General features: G+C 26.0%; 1 protein-coding gene across 3 annotated transcripts in view; it reads left to right on the forward strand.

Moving 5' to 3' along the window:
- LOC122498345 (cubilin-like) overlaps window positions 1-21,064 on the forward strand; it is a 247,097-nt gene that overhangs the window by 52,152 nt on the left and 173,881 nt on the right. The gene's annotated exons all lie outside the window — the stretch shown is intronic.

A 21,064-nucleotide genomic window follows, 5' to 3' on the forward strand; every position in this document is an offset into this window, starting at 1 on the left:
TGCTTCCTCTTTCATTTGGTGAATTTTCACTTTCTTTTACACTCTCATTTTCACTTTAATAGAATTTTATTAAAATTACAAAAAATTGAAAGTGAAAATAAAATTACATTAAAGATAAAATGAGAGTGAAAATGTAAGTAAAAATAAAATTCTATCAAAGTGACAATATAAGTAAGAATAAAATTCTGTAAAAGTGAAAATAGAAGTAAAAATAAAATTTTATCAAAGTGAAAATAAAAGTAAGAATAAAATAAAACTCTGTTAAAGTGAAAATGAAAGTGAAAATGAAAGTAAATTTTGTTAAAGTGAAAATGGGAGTGAATATGAAAGTAGAAATAAAATTCTATCAAAGTGAAAATGAAAATAAAAATAAAATTCTGTTAAAATGAAAATGGGAGTGAAAATAAAATTCTATCAAAGTGATAGTAAAAGTGGACATAAAAATATATCAAAATGCAAATCAAAGTAAAAAAATCATATCAAAGTGTAAATGAACGCGAAAATGAAAGTGAAAATAAAATTTTATCAAAGTGTATGTGAAAATAAAGTGTATCTAAGTGAAAATAAAAAAATGAATCTAAATGAACTCTAAATGAACTCAAAATGAAAATGAGAGTAAAAATTGAAAAAAAGAATAAAATTCTATCAAAATGAAAATAAAACTCTATCAAAGTGATAATGAAAGTAAAAAAAAATTCTATATAAACTAAAAGTGAAGGCAAAAATAAAAGTAAAATTGATTTTTATTAGATAAAAAAAGATTAAAATTGAATTTTATTAGGTACAATTTTTTTTAGTATAATTGAATTCTATTCGTTAAAAAGCTTCTTGAAAATTAAATTTTGATTAAATGTAAAAAAATGTAAAAAAATTGTATTTTAAAAAACACTGTACCCCAATTCTTAAACAATACAATAAAAAAAAGAAAACAATAGAGTTATAAAAGATACACGTATATATAAAGGTTTTTTTCACGAGAGTGAACACAAAAGATCTTCTCCTTACGCAGGAATGTGGAAAAGCATTTGAACAGCCTCAAAATCATATGTTTTTCCCAGAATAACAAGAATATAGTAGGTATATATAGGTATATATATATACACCTATAGTATATGCTGTTTCAAGCAGAAAATACGTATAGTGAGCAATTTTTTTTCCTCATCGAATAAAAAAAATGGGGAAAAAACAAAAAATAATCAAGTTCGTGCTTCAACGGACAAAAAGTCTATATAGAAAGGATATCAAGTAAAAATCAAAGATATTATATTTATTTTATCGATGTCTTACTAAACAGAGAAACTTATCTGCTACATTCGAAATTGTATCTCCTTATTTTATTTCTCGGTATGATGAAAAAATATCAATCGCCAATTATTAGTATCTACAAATTTTTTTTTATTCATAATATTGAAATAAAAGTATATTTATTATTACAATAGTTTTTGAAATGATTATTTTTAACTCTTTTTGAAGTTATTATTTTTAATAATTTTTAAAGCTATTATTTTTTAAAATAGTTTGAAAATAACTCTACCAGTGGAAAAAAAATCCAATTGAAATATTTTATACTTAGAATAGTATTTTTACTCAAAGAGAGTGAGTGAATTTAATGTTAAGTAGTAAAAGTGTATTTTAGTCAGACACAAGATGAAAGAAAAATACTTTTACTTGAATGACAGCTGAAAATTCGCTTACACTACTTAACAACTTAGTTCAATGTAATAATTTTATTGATTATATAATTTTCATAAACAAATAGAAAAATTATTAAAATTCGTAAAATTATTATTAGTATTTGTGAAATTATTATTTACTCTGAATTTAATGAAATAATAAATTAAATGAAAGTCAATTGGACAAACATTTTCAAAACAAAGTTGAACTATTGCAAACGTGAAGAAATATAAATTTTCTCCTTGTGGTGGCAATAAACAGAGAACTAAGGTGTCATTTAGATGGAAGGGTGACTGTTACTGTTGGTCACGTTTTATGAGAAGTTGGCTTGCAACTTTTTTACGATCGTCGTTTCATTTCGGTGGCCGAAATACGAAGAAGGCTACTTCCTACCCTATATATATATCTCTTCTTTTACTTCAAATACCAAGAAAAATTTTTTAAAAAATTCTTTTTTTTAACAAAAAAGAGAAGAAATAAATAAAACCGAAATTTCTGAAAAAATTCGTTTCAATAAATATTAATTAGTTTTATATTGAAAAAAGACAAAACATAATTATTTGCCCTTGAAATTTTTAACTATAATAATTTCATGTAAAATTAATAAAAAAAAAAGAAAATTTATAACGAGTTAAAAATTAAAACAGTAGAAAAAAAATAACACGATTATAAGCAACTGAGAATAAAAGCAACAACAATACTTTAAGAAACTAAATTTTGACAAAAACAAGAAAATGAAGTTTTCCCAAGTACATTAGAAGAGCGAGAAAAAAAGAAACTTTTGAGAAAAAAAAATTCACAGAGTTTTATTTATAAAAATCTTTCTCCCTTCCACCCCCCTCTTCTATTCAAGAAAGTTGATTGTAACACCGCACTGATTAAATAAAGCGAGTTTACAAGATTGTTCGCAAAGGTCGATGAGGCGTAGAGTAAAAGTTTTTCGTCGAGTTTCGTCTTGAGATTGCGCAAAACTTTTTCTCCCCCCTCTCTCTCTCTCACAAGGAATATGAGAGTTAAAATGAAGTTGAGTTGAAAGTTTAAAATTTTACGAAACTGACAGTTTTTTGTTGTCTGTTAATTAAGCAATTATAATTTAAAGTATTTAGTCTTTGAGAAATTTTTTTTTCTTATCGACTATCGATATGAACTTTTCAATATCATAATCGTCTTTGGTGGTTTTTTTAAAAGTATAAAAGAAAATGAAGCGTTACAAGTTGCTCTTGTTGATATTAAAATGCAAGAGCATCATCCTTTTTTTAAGAGAGAGAGAGAGAAAGAGGCGAGTTATTAAAAACGGCTCTTCATCATCTCTGCGTGGGGAACTCTTGTTCTCCACTGTTAATTAGAGTACAGTCTGCTACTGACGACACAGCCAACTGTAAAGGAGAGTTTCGTCGTTCTCAATGTCCCTTTCCCTTTGCGACCCACGTCTTTCCCTACTTAACTCTGCTCGACACCACTAACACGATGTTTGTGGCTTGAATTATTCCAGACAAGATATCATATCCATATATAGAAGCACTACTGCGCTTTACAAACATCACTTAAATATGATACATTTTCCCAACTTTCCAGAAAATGAAGTTAACCAAAAACGAATTGCCCTACTGAATAAATAGTTTCAAAACTATGTTTTAAAAGAAATTTTACTTACTGTCTGACTTACTGTCTGACTGACTCAATTCACTCATATATCGATTTCTTCTTTAATTATCAATTTTTTTCGTCTGACGAGAAAAAATTCGCTCTACTGAAAATTACTGAGACCTTTATTTTAGATCAGAAAGAAAACCTAATTGACTGTCTGATCATGCATTGACTTAAACTACTTAAAAGTCAATTTTATCCTAAATACATACAACAATTCGTTATGTCTGACTAAAATCGAATTTTCTCACTGAATGTAATTTTAAAATTAACATTCTTTTAGAAAAAAATTTTACTAACTGTCTGACTTTGTATTGACTTGGTCTACTTACAATTTAAGGTTTCCTTAAATACTTATATAGCAATTTGTGATATCTGCCCCAATAAAATTAATCTCTTTGGAAATTAGTAAATCTTTTATTTCATTTTAGAAAGATAACCTGACAGTCTGACCAATAATTGACTTAGTCTACTTAGTAGAATTTAATTTTTTCTTCCATATTTATAGCAAGTTGACATGTCTGACTTAAACGAAACTGATCTACTAATAGTTATAATAAAACTGTTTTTATTTTAAAAAGAAATTTCACTGTCTGACTAATCACTGACTTAGTCTACTAACAATCGAAGCTTTCTTAAATTCATACAGCAATTCCATATGTCTGACTAAAATCGAATTGCTCTACTGAAAGTTGTTATAAAACTCTATTTTCTGGAAAATTTTTTCTCAGATCAAATTTATCCAATTCGTTATATACCTGATTAATAATTAATTATTCTATCCAAGATTATATAAAAACTACTATTTTCTTTAATATTAATTTAGTGTCTATCTTATAACTAATGAACCGAATGTACTTTATATTTCATTTTTACATTAATAATTAGGCTATTTGTTATGTCTGACTGGACACGATTTTTTCTACTCGAAATGATACGAAAACTACTTTTATCTCATAAAAAGCACTTTATTGTCTGACTACTCGTAAACTAAATATACTTCTATTTTTCTTTTTAACCGAAATAATAATAGCAAATTGTTGTGGCTGACTAGAAACGATTTGTTCTACTGGAAATCATTAAAAAATCATATCATACATTTAAGAAAAAAAGAAAAATATTATTTACTTGTCTGACTAAGTATTGACTTAATCTACTTGCATGGAATTTATTTTATCTACGTGCCATCTTATTTCCATTTAAACAATTACATTATTTTCGCAATGTCTGACCAAAAATCTTTTTCTTTTCCTAAAAGTCATTTAAACACACTTTTTAGCTGAAGAAAAAATTGTCTGTCAACGTGTGGACATAATCTACTTAGATAACAATTTTCCCTTGAATACTTTCAACAATTTTCGATGTCTGACTAAAAACGAAATGTTCTACTCTAACCGATTTGAACACTTTTTTCAGTTAACAAAATCGATTTAAATAATATTGAATATTTTGATCCATCGAGGATTAAAATTATCTATCGAAGAATTAAAATAATCCAAGAAAAGATAAAAATAATCTATAAGTGTATTACTTTAATCTTCTTTGTTTCAAATTTATTCTGTAAGGCTTTCTAGTACCTCATAGTTTACTGTATGTTGACCATATAATCTTATAATCTTTACTGTATTTACAATTTACATACTGCCTGACTACAGCTTGACTTATTCTACTTAAAATTTTATTTTTATCAAAATAATTACATTAGTCCGTTATGGCTGACCAAAAACGAATTATTCTACTGAAAATAATTAGAATTCTTTTCTGTACTGTAAAGAAATGTTAGGTTGACTATGCACTGACATTCACTACTTACATAAGAATTTTTTTTTTTAATACTTTTATTAAATTCGTTACGGCTGACCAAAAACGAATTGTACTACTGGAAATCATGGTAAAACTACTAAAAAAATCTGTATTCTGTCTGACTACGCATAGACTTCTTCTACTTGAAATGTTATTTCTTTCTAAATAATTCCACCTACTCGTTATGACTGACTGACGACGATTAGTTTTACTGAAAATCATTTGAACACAATTTTAAGTTAAGAATGAAAAACTTTTGTACTGTCTGACAATATATGGACATAATCTACAAACAATTAACAATAACAATTTTACCTTAATTGCTTTCGACCATTTGGTATGTCTGACAAAAAACGAAACGTTCTATTGGAAATGATTGTAAACAATTTTCTTTAAAAGAAACTTTTTCTTAAATACATCAATTTTGTTATGTCTGACTAAAACAAGAAATGTTCTACTGAAAATCGTATTTATACTCTTCAATTTAACCTTTAAAGGTTAAATTGCCTTTAAAATTATGGTTTTGAATATTAAATAAGAATCTAATATTCAAAATCATAATTTTAAAGTCAACCTTTCTTTGATGTCTGACAACATACTGGAGCTACACTATACTGAAATCCATTTTAATTTAATTAATAAGTAGTTCTAGTTAATGAAGGATCAAAATAAATAAAATAAATATCCAAAAACATACTTCAACACGATTCTCATAATTAAAGCAGGTTAACATTCTGCATTTGATTCGAATATGATAATTTTATATTCACCAAAAAAATATTCTCATCGTCGGTGAAATATAGAGAGTATTAGATTCTCGAGGATTTTCCACTTTATTTCATGGTTTCAGGATTTCATCATGTGCGGTGTATAAAAAAGTAGAATGTTTTGGGTGTACATGAAGTTTATTTTTTTCTTTTAGAGCTAAGCTATTAAATGCTTTTATGCGTTCATTTTTTTCCAACACTGTACGAGCGCGCCAAGAGAAGGAATATTAAAATTTTCGTAAAATCATAATCAAGACAGTCTTTCTCTTCATATACCAACAATATTTTTTTTTTTTTTTTTTTTGACAAAAGAAAAAAAAATACAAATTCAAATTCTTTGAAAGCACAAGAATACTTTATTAACATTATCGAAATAATACTGTAACATTGAAAAATATTCAATCAATACACAATAAAATAATAAATAATTATTACTTAAAAAATATAGAAATATTTAGTTGGAAGAATTTAATAATATTTCACTAGAAATATCCAGGAATATTCCTCTAAAATATTATACGAAAATCTAGGAATATTCCACTGAAAAATTACATTATAATATTCTATAGAAATTGTACAAAAATATCACTTTTTAAAGTAATGATTTTTTATGAAAAAATAAATTGATTATTTACTAATATAATACAAAAAAATTACTAGTTTCAATAATCTCTCAGGAATGTGAATGAAGCATTCCGTTCTTTTCAGGTTATTTCAATGGATATGAGGTTTGAATGAGATCAAAATATTATTGAATTCAGCAAAGAGAAAAAAAAAGGAAAATGTTATTCGTGTAAAGTAAAACTAAGGGTAAAGAAATATTCACTTCTTTTATGGATTATTCATTCAGTGAATAAGAAATGTTTGCTGAACGGAATACCGAAAAAAAACTATTAGATCCGTGAAGAGATATATTTTTCAAAGCGAAAACTTTATTTCTTGACATCGAGAAGTTCATTAAACATAAAGTTATGATAATTAATGGGAAAAATCAGAAAACTTTTTTAATATCTCAAATTATTGTCTTAATTAATATTAATAATAATATAATGTTTTTTAAAATTTTTTTCCTAAGCTTATTGATAAATTTTTTTTAACTGTTTTGAATTATTTGAGAGAAATTTAATGATCAGAAAAATGAAGCCGGACAAAAAATATTTTGACTCCTTTTGAATTTTTATTTTTCTTAAAAATGAATAGATTTTTAAATATCGATTGGTAATTTTGTAAAAAATATATTTTTGTATCCACAAAAAATTGACAAATGAAAAAATTGATTTTTACTATTTTTGAAGCATTTTTCATTAATTAAAACTAATTTTTATTAATGAAAATTCATCCGGAAGAATTTCCGAAAAATTCCCAGGAGTCACTTCCGAAAAACTGACAGAAGTGGTTTTGGAGAAACCACCTCCGGAAGTTTTCCGGAAATCCTACTACATGGGAAATTTCGTAAATGTTATCAAAAGTTGAAATCAAAATTTGAAGTAATTAAAATAATTACTAATTTCAAACAATAACTATAAATTATCACTTCTGAGTTAGATAAATTTTATAGTAATAAGTATTTTAAAAATTTATTAATTTATTAGAAAATTTTCATGATTTCAAAAACAAAAAACTTTTTAACTTTTATAATTCTTAATATAGAATATATTTTTAGAAAAATTAGATTCAAAATCAATTAATATTAGAATTTCAATTAATTTTGAATGTGAATAATTATTCAGAAATTGAGAAGTATATAATTCTAAATTCAGAAATTTATAATTTGCAAAATAATAAATTGAATTCAGCGTTTCGCGCGCTTTATTATTATTATTATTATTATTATTATTATTATTATTATTATTATTATTATTATTATTATTATTATTATTATTATTATTATTATTATTATTATTATTGTCATTATTATCATTATAAATAATAAACACCTTTTCTTCTTGTTTATAAAATCGTATTGACCATAAACAAACAAATAAATAGATAATAATCTAAACGAATGACATTTTCACTAATTATTTATTATCAACATTTATTATATTGTTATAAATTTATTAAATATTATATTTAAGTATTTATTAATTACTTCTAATTTATTAATTTTTTTTTATTAAATAAATAATAAATAATGACGTCGTTTCTATTCTGTAAAATTTTATTATTTCTTTGTCTTTAATTGAAATGGGATAATTTCATTTTAATTAATTCTCTAATATTAAAATTCGAAATTAATAATTTTTTGGAACTTTTAAAATAGACGCTTCACGATCTTAAATATATAGAGCACGTTTTCGATTGATTTCTAGTTGAAAAAGCCTTCGTGCGTCTTCGAGAAGATGCGCAGCAAAAAAAAGTCTTGATTACTTTTCGATCCGTAAAACGTGGATTGAATGATATTTCCTCAACAAATTGTAGATTTCGAAAGTTGTTTTTCAAGTATATCCATACTGCATCTATATCCCTAAATCTCTCATATTCGTAGGAACTTCAATAAATTCAAAATATCAGAATACAACTCAAAAAAGAAAGAAAATTCTTTTCCTGTAAAAAATATGCTGCAAATATTTATTTATTTTTTTAATTTTAATAATTTTATTTTATTTCTTTACTTTATTTTTAATAAATTTCGTTCGACTGATCTAAATTATTTTATTCTCCTTTTTATTTATAAAAAATACTAGAAAATTGTTAATTGTAAACAAATTTTGATTAAGAAGTAGGAAGTATACTCATTTTATGCATTTAAATTGTTTGAATAAAATTTATAGTTTTTTAAAAATAAAGGAAAACAATGTTTACAAATTATATTTGTCAATTAGAAAATTTAATTGAAAATGAAAAAAAATTTGAATTAAAATCTTTTACGTTGTATTATTTTAAAAATTGCTAATTAAAAAAGACGGAAAAGTAGTTAAATAATATATGAAATTTGATATTAATTGTTAATTAATTTTAGGGAAAGAAATTAATTAACAATTTTTATCATATTTCATATATTATTATTTAACTACTTTTCCGTCTTTTTTAATTAAAGAAGGAAAAAGATTTAATTAACGGTCACGTTGCGCCTTGTCTAATATATTAAGAACATTTTTTTCAAGATTTTAATTTTAAACAAAAATTCCTTTCTCAGAGCAATTCAAAGAGGGATAAAATCAGGAAAATAGAAACTAAGGAGAAAAATTCCTCTAAGAATTAAAAGAAAGTAAAAAAGAAAGCAAAAAAAAAAATAAAATAAGTAAAGGAAGATAGAAATATAAAAAGAAATTTATTAACTTTTTGTAGGAAGATAATAGGGTCGGAGGTCTAATCGGAATTTTCTTTGGATATAATGAAGCTCGGAAACTATTTCCTTAATTAGAGGCTCAAGGTAGTCGAGGTATAATGAGGAAAGCTGAAGCTCGATACGATATTTTGTGGCTATGAACAATGTTGCTTTTAAACTCGTTGTGAAATATCGTTCAAGCCTTGTAAAACTTAAGCGAACTTAGGTGTTCGATCACACAAAACAGGTTGTGCTTAGGTGCACTTTAAAGTCATAGGAAGAACACGAAACCATTATCAACTATTTGTATACAAAATACAAATATATATATGTAGAGAGAGGGGGGGAGGGTGTGTGTATGAGAGAGAGTGTACACAGGTGGTGGATGGTTCCTGTGGCCTTTATCAAAACCAACTAAACTGTAATCCTGTTTTCTAAATGCAAAGTAACTTCGACGAGAACGCATGCATAGCACCAAACCACAAACACTATATTCAACTGTTTCGTCTCTTTAAACAAGAACTTTAATTTCCATGTTGTTTTAGGAGTCAGTCTTATTTACCGTCATGCAAGAAATTAACCCCAAAATTGTATATTATTTAATTAAATTAAACACATTGTACACACTCGAGTTTGTGTAAAACTGACAAAAGCATAGTATACACATTACATGAGAGGAAGAGTTATTTATATATGCGTTAATTAAGAAAATAGGTGAGGGATTTTAGCGGGGAAAAAGGAACAGTTAATTTAAATTATGTCAATTTTTTGAGGAAAAAAGTAAAACCATAGCAATTTAAAGACAATTTAGGCTATAAGAATAAGAATTTTTTAAATTTTTTTCCAGATTCAATAAGAAATTCAAAAAAAAAAACGACAATAAAGTTAATTTTGATTTAATATTATTAGATTTAATGGAAACATTGATTTCTTATTTTCAGAATCATATAGAATTAAATACAATTGTCATTTTCAGATCAGGTCAAAGTTCATCACTGGTCAAATGATGTCTTTATCACACAACATGCAAATAGACTATTATTAGATTATCGATTAATTCCTTTATCAAACGCAAGAATAACTCAGAATCGGGGCTAATGACAAATTATTATTTATGAATGCTCATGTAAAGTACCTACAACATCTCCGATGCTAATATAAATTATAATTTACAGTCATCTATGATTTTAAATTTCCTGTTCATTTAAAAGGCAAATTATTAACGTTCATTTTTGAAATTTTTTTTCACAAATTTCATAACTTGATTTTAGATTTGAAAAATTTAGAAAGGAGCTTCGAAAATGACTTTCAAAAATTAACTAGCCAATATACTACTACTACTACTAAAAATAATAATTTTTAGAAATGAAAATTCGGTGTGATCTAAAGATTATAGAAAATATATAATTATTATATTATATCAAATTTGAATTTAGCTTCTGTAAAAAAGAAGCCGATCAGCAAGGTTTAAGAGATTTTGGTTAAGTTTCTTTTAATGCTCGCCATATTGGATCCACCATTTTGAATTTTGAATTTTGATAAAAAAATATAAATCCGAGATATCAAAAATCTTGACTATAACTAAATAATATTTATTTTGGCAACTTATTTTTACTCGACCGCATTTAACCCAAAGACTTCTTTTTCCCCTAGATTACGAAGGGTTTAAGTGGTGAGGTTAATGTCATAAGGGTATAAATTGAAAAAAACTACCCTAATCAACTTTTCAAAGGAGTCAGGTAGAAGGGGACGCAAAGAGAGATTTATTCCAAAAGACAATGATGATGTTTTGTGCCCCCATGTTATTTATATGTGGGATCACAATCAATGCGAGGGCTCATCATTTTTCTCGCCAGTATGCCCGCTGCTCTATCTCTCTCTCTCTCTCTTTCTATAGAAAACACGGTTCGTCGATTGCCTTTATCAGACACGATTTCTTTTATGTGGCAATAAGTTTTCCGACGCTTCCTGATAAATGTCCGCAGCAACTTCAAGGATTTTGTTCACTGAGAATAGAGCTGGGATTTTCTCTGAGTGGATCATAATTTTTCGTCCAGCAGCAGGTTCTCTCTGAACCCACCATAACCACGCGACCTTTACATTTGTAGAGTGGGTATAAGGTCCTTTCACCACTTTCCTCCCCTTTCTCCCTCACCCCTTAGCTATCCTCTCAAACGAATGCGACCTTAGTAACAAGCTTTCGAGATACCAAGAATTTAAAGGGGGTACTCTCTCTTCTCTCTTTCTCTTCTATCCCTCTTTTCCACTCTCGGAATCTAGCGACGAGAAATGCCCGACATTTATTGCCCGCACAGTTAAAATATTTTTCCAACTTGTTACTTAATCAAGAATTTCAAAAAGAAAAGTCAAAAAAATGACAGTTTTACTTTTCAAGCAGGGAATTTTACCTACTAAGAAATTTTTAATATAGAAAAATTTTAATTGTAGAGAAACAATTTATTTTTTTAAAATGTAGAATTTTAAAAAATTTCTAGGACAGTGTTTCCTGTGTTTTTTTTGCTAAATTCCAAGAACTAGCAATAATTTTTTGGAATTATTGATTCTAGAGAATTTCTATACAGAATTCCGAATAGTTTTGAGAGAATTTACGAAAATATTTTAGATAAGAAAGAAAACCTAATTTACTGTCTGATCATGCATTGACTTAAACTACTTACCAGTCAATTTCTTTCTAAATATATACAGCAAATTCGTTGTCTGACTAAAATCGAATTGTCTCACTGAATGTAATTTTAAAATTAAGTATATTTTAGAAAAAAATTTTACTGACTGTCTGACTATGTATTGACTTGATCCACTTACAATTCAACTTTTCCTTAAATACTGATATAGCAATTTGTGATATCTGCCTAAATAAAATTAATCTCTTTGGAAAATAGTAAATCTTTTATTTCATTTTAGAAAGATAACCTGACAGTCTGACCAATAATTGACTTAGTCTACTTAGAATTTAATTTTTTCTTCCATATTTATAGCAAGTTGACATGTCTGACTCAAACGCAACTGATCTACTAATCGTTATGTCAAAACTGTCTTTATTTTTAAAAGAAATTTCACTGTCTGACTAAGCACTGACTTAGTCTACTTACAATTCAAGTTTTCTTAAATACATACAGTCTGACTAAGTATTGACTTAATCTACTTGCATGGAATTTATTTTATCTACGTGCCATCTTATTTCCATTTAAACAATTACATATTTTCGCAATCTCTGACCAAAAATCTATTTCTTCTCCTAAAAGTCATTTAAACACACTTTTTAGCTGAAGAAAAAATTGTCTGTCAATGTTTGGACATAATCTACTTACATAACAGTTTTCTCTTGAATTCTTTTAATAATTTTCTATGTCTGACTGAAAACGCAATGTTCTACTTGAACCGATTAAAGAAAATTGTGGGATACAATTTTAACAACAAAATCGATTCAAATTATATTGAATATTTTGATCCATTAAGGATTAAAATAATCTATCGAAGAATTAAAATAATTCAACGAAAGATAAAAATAATCTATATATAGATTAATTAATCTATAAGTGTATTACTTTAATCTTCTTTGTTTCAAATTTAAGCTGTAAGGCTTTCTAGTACCTCATATATTACTATGTATGTTGACCATAATCTTATAATCTTTATACTCTATTTACAATTTACATACTGCCTGACACAGCTTGACTTTTTCTACTTAGAATTTTATTTTTATCAAAATAATTACATTAGTGCGCTTTGGCTGACCAAAAACGAATTATTCTACTGAAAATAATTACAATACTTTTCTACTTGCAATGTTATTTATTTATAAATAATTCTACAATTTTAAGTTAAAAAGAAAACAACTTTTTTACTGTCTGACAACATATTGACATAATCTACTTAAATCATAATTTTCCCTTAATTGCTTATCGACATTTTATTATGTCTGACCAAAAACGAAAAGTTCTATTGGAAATGATTGTAAACAATTTTCTTTCGAAGAAACTTTTTCTTAAATACAACAATTTTGTTATGTCTGACGAAAACAAGAAATGTTCTACTGAAAATCGTATTTTATACTCTTCAATTTTTAATAAAGGTTAAATAACCTTTAGAATTATGGTTTTGAATATAAGATAATAATCTAATATTCAAAATCATAATTTTAAAGGCAATTTAACCTTTCTTTGATGTCTGACAACATACTGAGCTACTCTACTGAAATCCATTTTAATTTAATTAATAAGTAGTTCTAGTTAATGAAGTATCAAAATAACTAAAATAAATAGCCAAAAACATACTTCAGAACGATTCTCATAATTAAAGCAGTTTAACATTCTGCATTTGATTCGAATATGATAATCTTATATTCTCCCAAAAATAACCTCATCGTCGAGTCGGTGAATGAAATATAGAGAGTATTAGATTCCTAGGACAGTGTTTCCTGTGTATTTTTTGCTGAATTCAAAGAATTCGCAATAATTTTCTGGAATTATTGAGGAATTTCTAGGGAATTTCTATACAGAATTCCAAATAGTTTTGACAGAATTTACGATTTCGTTCTGAATTTTGACGAATAAATTCCTGTCGTCCTCGTCAAATGCAACCTTAATGAGAAAACATAATTAAATAAAATACAAAAGTAATTTTCGATGATTTTCTTTAATTGAAATTAGTTTTTAAGCTTAATCCCAATATAAAGTAAAATCTTTTTCAAAAAAAGATTCGAAATGAAAAAAAATGTACAAGAAACTTTCAACGAAAACCTTTTGACCCAGAATTTAAGGATTAATTGATTCACAAAAGTAATGTACAATGCGTGACGAGTTACTTTAGAGAGAGAGAGAGAGAGAGAAAGAGAAAAAAATGGAGAATTGTCGACTTCATATACATTGACCAATTCGATATTGACCCGACACACTCGACGTTTTTCGTGCAATAACAGTTTCATTGAACTCTCACTATATTCACCCCTTGAAAATCGTTCCATTTGGAAGCAGTGTGTAACTCCACCCTCGGGCTATTCCGCATTCGTCCACCCACTCCCCCGCCCCTCTCCTAGCACTATCGATGACTAGACTATGAAATGAAGGAAAGCTTCGGTACAGAGGCATTTACCCTCACACACTAGTTCAACATGATTCTGCATAAATTATTGCTCGATCAAAATCATAATCAATATTCCAACCGTTTCACATTCCATCCGTTCGTACTGATTGAACCATATATCTTCAAGTTAAACACCCTTTGTAAGATAGTAATTTCCACGAGTTGATTGCACCTTCCGTTTTCTACGTTCACAAATATGTATTGGAAAAAATACATGCTCTTCCCTATCGGTAGTTTAGTGCGTTAAAAGAAACAGGAAAATATCAACACAAGAAATTTCTTTTTTAAATTCATCCTTTTATTTATTATGTTCCGTTTCCATTCTTAAATTAATTACTTTTCCTATGTTTTTTATTTATTTTATTTATTTATTTATTTTTAATTAAGATCTGGATTACAGTTTAAGTTTACATTACTTTCAATTACTAACTCGATTTTCATTCTATAATTATTATTTGATATTTAGTTGATATTTTTCTAAAACAATAAAAAACTTGCCACAAAATAATTTTATATTTCCCTGATTTTCCCTGATATCCGGACAAAATTTTTCTGTATTTTTTTATACATGTTTTATAGCAACTAAAGGTGACCGTGCGATAAAATAACTATTTTATATTATAAAAATATTTTTACTGTAACTTCTTCGAAATTATTTTCCTTGTTTCATAATGTAATTATTATTTTCTAAAATTTTTAACTAAAATTCTTCTGTAAATCAATTATTTTAAATAATTTTTGAAAAAGTTCTTTGAGAATTTATAAATTAATTTTAAAAAATGTTACTTGTTATTTTACAAAATTTCGACTATTTGTCAATTCTTCATTTAAATATTATTAGAAAATAAAAACTTCAAATAATTTGAAAATAATTCAATTAATCTTTTTTAGAAAAATTAATTCTACAGCATTGTTATAGTTTAATAGTATGAAAAATTCAGATTGACAAAGATTTTAATTTGAAACATTTTTAAACTTCAATTATTTCTAAAAATTCTAGAATATTTTTAATATTCAATTATTATTTAAAATTTTACCACAAAATTCTAATCAATTTTTATTAGAAAATTCTAATAATTCCATTATTTAAATATAAAAATAAATAATTGCATATTTCTTAATATGCAATTCTCATAAAGAATTTGATCAACAAATTTTTAAATAATTGAATTTTTTGAACGAATTTTATAAAAATTGTTAAGAATAATTAAATTTTTCTAGGAATCGATTACAATTGTATTAAAAATAATTGAAATTCTGCGATGTTTTATTATTTATGAAAATAATTGAATTATTGCGAAGAAATTTATAAAAACTTTGTAAATAATTCAATTTCTGTGAAATTTTTCTCATATTTATGAAAATAATTAAATGTTTACGCAGAATTTTACCAAATTTTTTTTTAAATAATTGAAATCTTTTGGAAAATTTTATTAAAATAGTAGATATATTGAAAATCATCGAATTGAGGACAATTTTTAAAAATACTTGAAATTTTGCCAAGAATTTTATTAAAATTTTTGAAAATAATTTGATTGCGGAGAAAAATGTTATTATTTATAAAGATAATAATTGAAATTTTGACAAGAATTTTTTTTTAAATTTTTGAACATAATTGAATTTCTTCTAGTAAGAATTTTATTACTTTTGAAAATAATTGAATTTCTGCAATTATTTTTAGGTATAACATATATCTCAAAAATTCAATTTTTAAGTTCATTTTTTATTCATTTATGACTTTTCATTTATAAATTTTCCTAAATTTACTATAGTTTATGTAAAATTTACAAAGGTTTGTGTAAAATTGACTGTTTAGTTTGTGCTTGAAAGCCTTCAAACAAAAACTTGGAATTTTTACAGAAATTTTATAAAGTATAATTTTTTGAACAAAAATGTTTCCAACCATCTTTTTTTGATCAAATATTGTAAAAGAAATTCACTGTAATTATTCGGAATAGTTAATTAGAGCGAAAAAGCAAATGAGTTTAGCAAAAAATTGAAACTATAAGAGAACTTTAAAAGCCTTCCGCACTGTGCCGTGAAACCGTTTGAAAAGTTTAAAAGTGAGAATTCTATTTTTCGTAATTACACTTGTAAAAAAAAAAAATAAATAGAATTGTCCAATTTTCTTAACCCGTTGCTTTTGTGTTATCAAATAAATATTTATATACTTGAAACATTATTATTAAAATTTATAAATTTTACACGAAGCATGAATTGTAAATGCTAAATTATATTATGTACTCTAAATTTGAATCAGTAAAAACTAAAAATAATATAATAAATAATCGAAACAAAATAACATCACAATAAAAACTAAAAATGTTTACTAATATGAATTAATGATGACGTTTTTCTTTGAGTTTGATAATTTTACTAATAAGTAGTAATTTTTACTAATATATTAGTTTTACTAATAAGTTAATAACTTAATAAATTAATTTTACTAATAAATAGTCATTTTTACTAATTTATTAGTAAAATTTACTGATTCAAAAGCAAAAACTTAATAATTCAAATTAGTAGAAATTTTTACTACTTCAAATTTAGAGAATAATTATAATAAATATAAAATATAAAATATATATAAAATTCTAAAAATAATAATAAGCTTTAGTAATAAACTTATACTATATGCTAATAATACTAATTGTGTATTATACTAAATATATATAATTGCTTTATTATATTTCGTATTTCGTACATTTGGACAAAACTAAAAATTACATAATTAACAATTCTTTTTTATCTCACACTCGAATCGAGAAATGTTTTTTTTCTGCGGAACGTTGCAAAAAAAGAAAGAGATGATAAAATCAAAGGGAGAAATTCAACGTAAAAAAAGTCGTTGAAATTAGGTTTTTTGCATGAAAGTCATTGAATTTATGCACTAAATGCTGTTAAGTGATCTTGAAAATAAGCTACAGCTTGAAGCTGAAACTTCCATTGAGTATAAGTTGTTTGCGTCGAGGAAACAGACACATTTGCATAAGGGTGAAACGCATAAGTTGGAATACACATATGTATCTATATGTATATAATATACTATATATACTCTATATATATGTATATATATAAAGAGTCATAGAGAGAGAGAGAGGAATATAGAGTTTAAAGGGATGAGATTTAAACTAGATATACCCGCAATGTGTTTCCCTTGGATCGAGAGAAGCTTCGCCAAGCTTTTTACCTACCTCTATGCTTAACTATTCTCTGTACCCCTCTGCACAAAATTACTTCCCGAGCGGTAGGAAATCTGCATAATTGTGCATCCTGCTTTAAGGAGGCCCTCATACTCGAAGGGCCTGGTGCTTTATGAAAATCGGGATTTTCTTGAAAAAAAACTTTGACAAAAAAAAAACAGCTCCAGAAGAAAAAGAAGTAAATTTACTGCTCTTTTTACTGTCTTTATTTTTCTCTGATTTATCTGAAGAATTCTTATTTTCTTGTTAAAAGTATCAGAAATTCTGGTTAGGAAATTTTTCGTCAAATTAACTATAATATGGTTAATAATTATTAATATTATTAATATTATCAATCTCCGTATTCTTTCATTCATTCTGACCGCTCTCCGCTCTCCGTAGTTTGAAGTTAGTTTCTGTGTATGCTTCTGTTTATTTTTTCTTTAAAAAAATATTGTTTGACAAATCGAAAATATGCAGGTATTTTTTCATGATTCATAATAAAATAATGTTATAAGTTAGAAAATTTAAAAAAAATTATGATTAACAAATAACAAATAAAAAATATAACAATTTTGATTGTCATATGTTTTTTTCTATAACAAATTTCGTTCGACTGATCTAAATTATTTTATTCTCCTTTTTATTTATAAAGAATACTAGAAAATTGTTAATTGTTAAAAAATTTTGACTTAGAAGTAGGAAATATACTCATTTTATGCATAATTTTTATTTCTCAATAACAATATTGTTTATAAACTCATTTTTTTCTTTTGTGAAGAAAAACATTAGATATTCCCGCTTCTTAATATTTCTGTAGAAAATTTTCAATATTCATATCAGGAAATAATTTGCATCAATTCAATTTCTGAACTTAAATTTGTTTTAATAAAATTCAAAGTGTTTAAAAATAAAGGAAAAAAATATTTATAAATTATATTTGTCAATTAGAAAATTTAATTGAAAATGAAACTGAAAATTTTTGAATTTTTAGAAAATAAAGGAAATAATTTTATTGAAAAAAAGTTTTCTGTTAAATTTATTTACGAATATCTTTAATTGTAAAATTATTCGAAAACAAAAATTTCTTTTTTAAATATTTAAAAATTATTTTTCCGTAGGAATTAAAAAACTTCAAAACATTCAAATTCAAATCTTTTTGAAATTAATCAAAAATCTATGAATTTTTATTTAATTAAAAAAATTCCAAAGGGGTCAAAATATTTTCTGTCCGGATTTATTTTGTTTACTATTGAATGAATATAAAAATAATTTTATAAAAGATTTAAATTATTTTCTTGATATAGTTAAAAAAAAAGTATCCGAACCCTCCTTCTTAGTTTTTTTCTTTTTTTTTATTATTATTATTATTTTCTATTATCATTATTATCACCATCATTTATTTTTATTTTATTATATTTCTCGTGAAAACGAAATTTACTTTTCCTGTAACAACAAAATATGTATGGGTCAAGTCCGCGTGAATGGCGTTTGAATGGAACGGAATAAAACGAGGAGACGAAAAAAAGGTCTCTCTCTCTCTCCATCCACTACTGGATAAAGCAGATGAAACGATCTAAAAATGTGTTCCACTGTGAATAGTTCGACATTGAATCTCTCTATGTTGAGAGCCTGATTGTGAACTTAGAAAACGTTGGAAACGTTTCATTTGTACTTTCCTCGTGAAAAGGTCTCTCCTCTCTCTCTCTCTCACTTCCAATATACGGTTAGAAAAAAAATCTCAGCAGATGGGACAGGACAAAAAAAAGAAAAAAAAACCTCCGGTAGTTGCTACTTTTGGCGTAAATTCGCTTGGGGAAAATACAATGGTGAACATCCGGAGGACGGCACGTCGCTACCACTTTTTATATCTCGCTTTTGCATTCAAGAGAAATAATAGTACCAACACATGTCAGGAAGGAAACGTCAAGAATTTTTCCGTAAAATCTAAATGCTTCTAACGAGACAATTTTGAAGAGAAAGAGTGAGGGATTGAGGAAGACAGAAAAAAGAGGAGGGTGGGGGGAGAGGGACACGTGTATAAATACGTGTCCCGAGTTTTCCTAGATTTAAAGTACGATCAACTTTTCTGGGCTTTAAAACCTTCGAACTTTCTGGTGGATATGCGCCTGGAAATTTCCGTAGGGTATAAATCTCTCCTACTCCACCGGTTCACGTCAAGCTTAAAGTATTTCACCTGAAAAATGGTTATGTATATTTCAATCTCTCTCTCTCCTTCTCTATCTCCTTCCTTCTCATTCTCTCTCAAGGCTTTTCTTGAAATTTAATTAATAAATATTCATTAGACAATATATTCAAATGTCCAGGCTTCACTGTCAAATAAAATTTCTCACTTTCACTTTCACCTGAAAATGTCCACTTTTAATTTAACAAAAAAATTTAACGAAAAAATTAACAAAAAGAAAGTTAACAAAAATTACCCAAACTCTTAATTGAATGCTTAGTTATAATTAATTTGTCCTTAGACTAACTATTCTTCTTAATTAAGATATGTTGAAAGTCGTTTTCTAAATCTAATGATAAAAACAGACTTGATAGTTCACTTTAGCCAAGGTACTGAAACGTATCTTAAAACCTCGTGAATTTCTAAATCCTTATAAATTTAATACTTTCGTTGAAATTGGACCTTAATTCCAAGATAATATACCTACTCCTCGCTCCTAATCCCAAACGTAATAGTAAGAAGAGTCTGAATATTTTATCTCATCTAAAATTCTTAATCGGATTCTAAGTCATAATAGATTCAATAAGTTTACATTCTCCACTGATGCTAATGCTTCGTTCTAATACTAATTCTGAAATATAGTCTTCATATTTTATCGAAAACCAAACTTCTAAATCAAATTCAAAATCCTAATAAATTTCATATAAATAAATCTTCTCCTTAATTCCGCTTCTCGAATGTACAATAAAAACAAATTTTCAGAAGCAGAATTTATAATAATAAATAGAAAAAATTATCTATTAATTCATAATAATTAATTAATAATTAGCGACAAAAAAAACCTCATTACATCAATCAGAAAATCCGACTAATAAAAATTCCAATAAAATAATAGAGAAAATTTATTACTTTCCTTAATTTCTCAAAATTTACTCACTCTTCATTTTTTTTTATTCCGCTCTAGACATCTGGCAGGCAATTTGGCAAAAGTGAAAAATTGTAAATTTCCCCCTCAAAAAAAAAAAAAAAAAAAAAAAAAGGAAACTATTGGAATTTCGTTTCTATTCAAGAGATATAGAGTGAGAGTGAGAGAGAGAAAGGGACTTTAACACTGAGTATATTCTCGAGAACAAGACGGCTCTAGAATCGTTTTCCAATATCGATTCTCTGCTTGGTAATTAGGAGTTTCCTTAATTGAAGCGATTCAATCGTTCTGTGGGCAAAGAGAGTTCGATTTTTAATCGCTCTCCTCCCCATTCCCCCATTCTCTCCACAATCCACCATATAAGAAAAAAAGACTCACAATGAAGAGTTAACTTTTATCAAGAAACATTTAATCACATTCACGAGAAAATCACTATTCTCTCTCTACATTTCAAAAAAAAAAGAAACAAAATTTTTCCAATTATATATTTTATTATCAATTGTATTT

This window comes from Leptopilina heterotoma, unplaced genomic scaffold (genome assembly GCF_015476425.1).
Source record: "Leptopilina heterotoma isolate Lh14 unplaced genomic scaffold, ASM1547642v1 Lhet_148, whole genome shotgun sequence".
NCBI lineage: Eukaryota > Metazoa > Arthropoda > Insecta > Hymenoptera > Figitidae > Leptopilina > Leptopilina heterotoma.